We start from the raw sequence: 7201 nt of genomic DNA, 5'->3' as shown, positions 1-7201 counted from the left end.
AGAGATAGATCGAGACGCCTCATCGGTATTTCACAAAGTACGCACCTTGACAAGATATTGAAGAAGTTCAATATGGATCAGTCCAAGAAGGGGTTCTTGCCTGTATTGCAAGGTGTGCGATTGAGCACGGCTCAATGCCCGACCACGACAGAAGATATAGAAGAGATGAGTGTCATCCCCTATGCCTCAGCCATAGGGTCTATTATGTATGCCATGCTATGTACCAGACCTGATGTAAACCTTGCCGTAAGTTTGGTAGGTAGGTACCAAAGTAATCCCGGCAAGGAACACTGGACAACGGTCAAAAACATCCTGAAGTACCTGAAAAGGACCAAGGATATGTTTCTCGTTTATGGAGGTGGCGAAGAGCTCGTCGTAAAGGGTTATGTCGACGCTAGCTTCGACACAGATCTGGATGACTCTAAGTCAAAAACCGGATACGTGTATATTTTGAATGGTGGGGAAGTAAGCTGGTGCAGTTGCAAGCAAAGCATCGTGGCGGGATCTACATGTGAAGCAGAATACATGGCAGCCTCGGAGGCAGCACAAGAAGCAATCTGGGTGAAGGAGTTCATCACTGACCTAGGAGTCATACCCAATGCGTCAGGGCCGATGACTCTGTTCTGTCACAACACTGGAGCTATTGCCCTTGCCAAGGAGCCCAGGTTTCATAGGAAGACCAGGCATATCAAGCGTCGCTTCAACTCCATTCGTGAAAGTGTTCAAAATGGAGACATAGAAATTTGTAAAGTACATACGGACCTGAATGTAGCAGATCCGTTGACTAAACCTCTCCCTAGAGCAAAACATGATCAACACCAGAATTCCATGGGTGTTTGATTCATCACAATGTAACTAGATGATTGACTCTAGTGCAAGTGGGAGACTGTTGGAAATATGCCCTAGAGGAAATAATAAAATGATTATTATATTTCCTTGTTCATGATAATTGTCCATTATTCATGCTATAATTGTATTATCCGGAAATCGTAATACATGTGTGAATACATAGACCACAACACGTCCCTAGTGAGCCTCTAGTTGACTAGCTCGTTGATCAAAGGATAGTCATGGTTTCCTGACTATGGACATTAGATGTCATTGATAACGGGATCACATCATTAGGAGAATGATGTGATGGACAAGACCCAATCCTAAGCTTAGCTCAAAGATCGTGTCGTTCGTTTGCTGTAGCTTTTGTGAATGTCAAGTATCATTTCCTTAGGCCATGAGATTGTGCAACTCCCGGATACCGTAGGAGTGCCTTGGGTGTGCCAAACATCACAACGTAACTGGGTGACTATAAAGGTACATTACAGGTATATCCGAAAGTGTCTGTTGGGTTGGCACGAATCGAGACTGGGATTTGTCACTCCGTATGACGGAGAGGTATCTCTGGGCCCACTCAGTAATGCATCATCATAATGAGCTCAATGTGATCAAGTGGTTGATCGTGGGGTCATGCATTATGGTATGAGTAAAGTGACTTGCCGGTAACGAGACTGAATAAGGTATTGGGATACCGACGATCGAGTGTCGGACAAGTAACGTACCGATTGACAAAGGGAATCGAATACGGGATTGATTAAGTCCTCGACATCGTGGTTCATCCGATGAGATCACCGAGGAGCATGTGGGAGCCAACATGGGTATCCAGATCCCGCTATTGGTTATTGACCGGAGAGGCGTCTCAGTGATGTCTGCGTGTCTCCCGAACCCGTAGGGTCTACACACTTAAGGTTCGGTGACGCTAGGGTTGTAGAGATATTAGTATGCAGTAACCCGAAATTTGTTCGGAGTCCCGGATGAGATCCCGGACGTCACGAGGAGTTCCAGAATGGTCCGGAGGTAAATATTTATATATAGGAAGTCCAGTTTCGGCCAGCGGGAAGGTTTCGGGGGTTACCGGTATTGTACCGGGGGTCCACCGGATGGGGCCACCTATCCCGGAGGGCCCCATGGGCTGAAGTGGCATGGGAACCAGCCCCTGATGGGCTGGTGCGCCCCACCCAAGGGCCCAAGGCGCCTAGGGTTGGAAACCCTAAGGGGGCCGTTGCCCCCAGGGGCCGCCCCCCTTTTAGATGGGATCTCCAAGGGGGCATGCGCCCCCCTAGCCCCTATATATAGTGAAAGGGAGGGAGGGCAGCCGCACCTTTGCTCTTGGCGCCTCCCTCTCCCTCCGTAACACCTCTCCTCCCCGCTTGTGCTTGGCGAAGCCCTGCCGGGATCCTGCTGCATCCACCACCACGCCGTCGTGCTGCTGGATCTTCATCAACCTCTCCTTCCCCCTTGCTGGATCAAGAAAGAGGAGACGTCTTCCCAACCGTACGTGTGTTGAACGCGGAGGTGCTGTCCGTTCGGCACTTGGTCATCGGTGATTTGGATCACGGCGAGTACGACTCCATCATCCCCGTTCACTTGAACGCTTCCGCTCGCGATCTACAAGGGTATCTAGATGCACTCCTATTCCCCTCATTGCTAGAATACTCCATAGATTGATCTTGGTGATGCGTAGAATTTTTTTAATTTCTGCTACGATCCCCAACATGTGATGCTGAAGGGAGACAAATTTTCCTAGTCTAGTTCAAAAACATACATATGCCTTTTGACACTGATTGGATCATTACAGGGGATTTTAATTACATTAGATACCCTTCCAATAGAAATGATGGAGCTGAGATATAAATAATATGATGGATTTCGATGCTGCAATCAGTCAATTAGCTTTGGTTGAAATTCCTTTGAAGGGGAGAAGTTTTACTTGGAGCAACATGCAACAAGCCCCTCTGCTGGAAAAAAATTGATTGGGTGTTCATCTCTGAGAATTGGTCCTCACATTACCCCAATACCATGGCTGTTCCCTTGGTAAAACCTATTTATGATCACTGCCCCTTTGTTGTCCAAATTGGTACTAGTATTCCTAAAGCACAAGTTTTTATATTTGAGAATTTTTGGCTTCAACTTCCAGATTTGAAGGAGGTAGTAAAGACCAGTTGGCAACAACCCATTCAGGCCAGTAACAGTGCAAAACTCATCACTGCCAAGTTTAAAAGGCTAAGGAAAGGTCTAAAAATTTGGAGCAAGAGCATTTCACATCTGGCTCTTAGCATTCAGGCAACCAATACTGTTATCTTGATGTTGGATTACTTTGAGGAATTCAGAATACTCTCAGATGTGGAACAAAATGGTAGGGATATGTTGAAAGAACATCTACTCAAGTTGTCGTCTTTTCAGACTATTTATTGGAGGCAAAGAGCAATAATTAGATGGGTGAAATTTGGAGATGAAAACTCAAAGTTCTTTCAGGCAAAGGCTAAAATTAAATACAGACACAACTTCATTCGGACACTTATCAATGACCAGGGGGTTGAAATGACAGAGCATCATGCAAAGGCTACAATTCTTTGGTCAGCATTCAAGCAGAGATTGGGACAAACTAGTGAGATTTCAGATCTTCTAAATCTAATAGACCTTATTCACAGAATTGAGGGATTAGAGGATTTACAAGTTCCTTTCTCAAAACAAGAAATTGACTTCATGGTCAAAAATCCTCCTCTTGATAAAGCACCTGGACCAAATGGCTTTAATGGTGACTTCATTAAATCCCGTTCGAGCATCATTGCTGAAGATTTCTACAGGATGATTAATGATTTCTATCATGGAAATATTTCTTTGCAGAGCATAAATGCTTCTTTCATCACTCTCATTCCTAAGAAAGACAATCCTGTCATTGCTAATGATTTCAGGCCAATTTCTCTTCTCAACTGCTCCATCAAGATCATAACCAAGTTGCTGGCCAACAGACTTCAGACTGTTATTCTCAAAATGGTGCACATCAACCAATATGGTTTTATTAAGAGCAGAAACATTAATGACTGTTTAGGGTGGGCCTATGAGTACTTACATCAATGTCACCAATCTAAGCAGCCTATTGTGCTCCTCAAGCTAGATTTTGAGAAAGCTTTTGATCTTCTTAATCATAAAGCTATTCTTGCAATACCTCAAGCTAGAGGTTTTGGAGAAAGATGGATGAAATGGATCTCCATGCTCCTTTCTTCAGGCACTTCTTCTGTCTTGCTAAATGGAGTGCCTGGGAAATTTTTCCATTGTAATCAAGGGGTCAGACAAGGAGACCCTGTTTCCCCTTTGCTATTTGTGCTGGCAGCTGATCTCCTGCAATCCATACTCAATGAAGCCATGCATAATCAGCTAATTAGTCCTCCTATAGTAAGCCAAGCTTGCCCTGACTTTCCTGTGATTCAATATGCTAATGATACAATCCTAGTTCTGCCAGCCGATGTTAGACAAATTGAGCAAGTCAAGAATCTCATCTTACATTATTCCGCCTTCACTGGACTGGGAGTTAATTATGATAAATCTTTCATGGTGCCACCGAATGTCCCTGACTCACAAATCAACTCTTTGCTTCATGTTTTGGGTTGTCAGCAAGGTCATTTCCCCTTCACTTATTTGGGTCTTCCTCTTGGCACATCAAAACCAAAAATTGAAGATTTCAACCCAATGATGCAAAGAATTGAAAGAAAGCTTTCTGGCTGTTCCACTATGTTATCTTATGATGGAAGGCTACTGCTTATCAAATCTGTATTTGCATCACTGCCAATCTTCTTCATGAGCTCTCTAGCTCTCCCAGTAGGAGTTTTGCAGCAAGTCACCAAATACTTGAGGAATTTCCTTTGGAGGAAGTTTGGGATGGAGGACAGAGGAACAACACTTATTGCTTGGTCCAAGATTTGTAGGCCAAAGAAGAAAGGGGCCTTGGAATCCTAGATATCTCCCTACACAATAAGGCTCTTCTAATGAAAAACCTCTTTAAATTCTTAATAAGGAGGATATACCATGGATTAATTTGATCTGGGAGAAATACTATCATTCTGAACCACCAAGAGGAAAAGTTGAAGGTTCCTTCTGGTGGAAATCTCATATTGCCCTCCTTGAGAGATTCAAACAAATAAGCAGCTGCTCCAATAGGTCTGGACAATCTATTCTCTGTTGGACTGACAGTTGGATGGAACAGAGTCTCCAAACTATGCTCCCACATCTTCACTCCTTTGCACTCCATGAGGACCAATCTGTTCTCAGTTTCTTTCAGGAGGAAAATTGGACTGATCAGTTCCACTTACCTCTCTCTGTTGAAGCATTTGAGGAGTTCAACCAGCTTCCCATTTTGGCTCCAACCTTAAATCCACATGTTAATGATAAATGGAGCATCATTGGGGCTACAGGCAGACCTTCTGCAATTCATATTTATAATTTTCTTCTGGAAAGGCATGAGGAACATCCCTTTTCAGCCTCATTTGGGATAGCTCCAGCAGACTCAAGCACAAAATTTTCTTCTGGCTGGTAGCTCACTGTAGAATCAACACCAGGGCTCTTCTCCTAAGAAAAGGCATGCACCTTGATGATATATATTGCCCAAATTGTAATCAGCAAGCAGAAGAGACTTCTATGCACTTATTATGGGACTGCAGTTTTGCACAAGATTGCTGGAATTCTTTGATTCCAAATAGAAGTAGAGGCACATCAGTTTATGAGGACACCATCTTGGCCACTCAGCTCCTCTCAAAACAATTTGCTGTTGAAATCATCATTTTAGGTTGTTGGAATATTTGGATTCAGAGGAACAATATAGTTTTTAGAGCACTTCCACATTCGGTTCAGTCTTGGAGATTCCACCTCAAAAAAGACTTAAAGCTCCTTAGGCATAAGATCAAGCAAAAGTATGTCACTCGATTTGCCCAGTGGATAGATCATAATATGTAAACATGGGTTTTATTCCTAGAGCAGGCATTGGTTAGCATTCTAGCTTTTATTCCTTCTTTCCCTTGGGGAACTGTAACATATTTGTACTATATTTTCTTTAATTGATTTACCGTAGAACATTTTGTTCTACGGTGTTGGGTAAAAAAAAAATACATGTTGAACTCTATGGCGCCATCACGGTTTCGACGTGGCCTCACCCCGCCAGTAAAAAGGCTGCTGGCAAACCCTTGCCTCACATTGCCAAAACCGATCACAAGTACTTGAACAAGTTGTTAAAAGAAAAGAAAACGTATACTGTCTAATAAAAGGTCTGCACATCTGGTTTATTATTTGCACATACCAGTTACGTACAGGCTAAACTCCTTAATGAACAAAGCTGAAGGGTGGTCGTAATTAAGTTTGTATGTTGTTTTCTCCAGTCAACTCCCCTAAAAATATGAACTGGCAAACACAGGACCCTATAAACTATAGAAAGACACCATCTAATGCATGTGACCACCAGGCTAGGTACTGTCCCAAGTGTTCTCTGAATCGCAACTTATACAAACATCATCAAAGTAGTGGAAAAGTAAGATTACCAGACCTACAATGCTTTGATCCGGCAAACATGACATTTCAGTGATGTCCCATTAGTGGTACCCTAGAACGGCTGCAATGTAGACGTTGACAAAGACTGCACATATTGCCGGCGGCATGGTACCCAGCCTTGAATGTACCTCTCGCTAATCATCAACTACCAATTTGTATCGTCGAGTAAAAGAAATTACTGTACGCTCGAGTCTTCCCTCTGCTTCCATCTACATCACGAAGCCAAAAAAATGAAACCTACCAAAGTCTAACCCGTGACAAGCAATGTCAAACCTAAGTAAAAGCAGATAGATAGTTAGAAACTGAAACGTAATATCTTTGAAACCATGTGGAAAACTCGTGACAAGGCATATGCAAACTTTGCTCCATGAGCTGGATCAATCAAATAGTGGAACTGTCAAAGACTGACAGACAAATGACAGGTTTGGTAGCGTTGAAAAAAATCGGTGGTGGGGTGCAGACCTCGTCCGATCGACTTGAAGGAGTAAATGAACGAACGAAACGACGTACGTACTGAGACATTAGGAGTAGAGATACATTTCAAAATGAATCTAGTGAAACTAATTTGGTGCCATAAATAAGGCTACTTTTTCTTATAAAGTTGATCAAAACATTAAGGGAAATGTCTAACAGCTCTTGGGTGCCCCTACACCCTCATGAACAGTAAATTCATATAAAATTGAAAAAAAATAAAAAAATCTGAAACTTTCAGGGATCAATGATTATCAAGGGTTTGATGTTCCTGCAAAGTTTTAGCAATAAATAACCTTCGTGGAGCCCTCACAAAAAAACAAAATCACTGCTAAAAATGTATATAAACTTTGAAACATGA

The sequence above is a fragment of the Triticum dicoccoides genome, chromosome 7A (assembly GCF_002162155.2).
Source record: "Triticum dicoccoides isolate Atlit2015 ecotype Zavitan chromosome 7A, WEW_v2.0, whole genome shotgun sequence".
In the NCBI taxonomy this organism is placed as follows: Eukaryota; Viridiplantae; Streptophyta; class Magnoliopsida; order Poales; family Poaceae; genus Triticum; species Triticum dicoccoides.
This window is presented reverse-complemented; position numbering follows the sequence as displayed.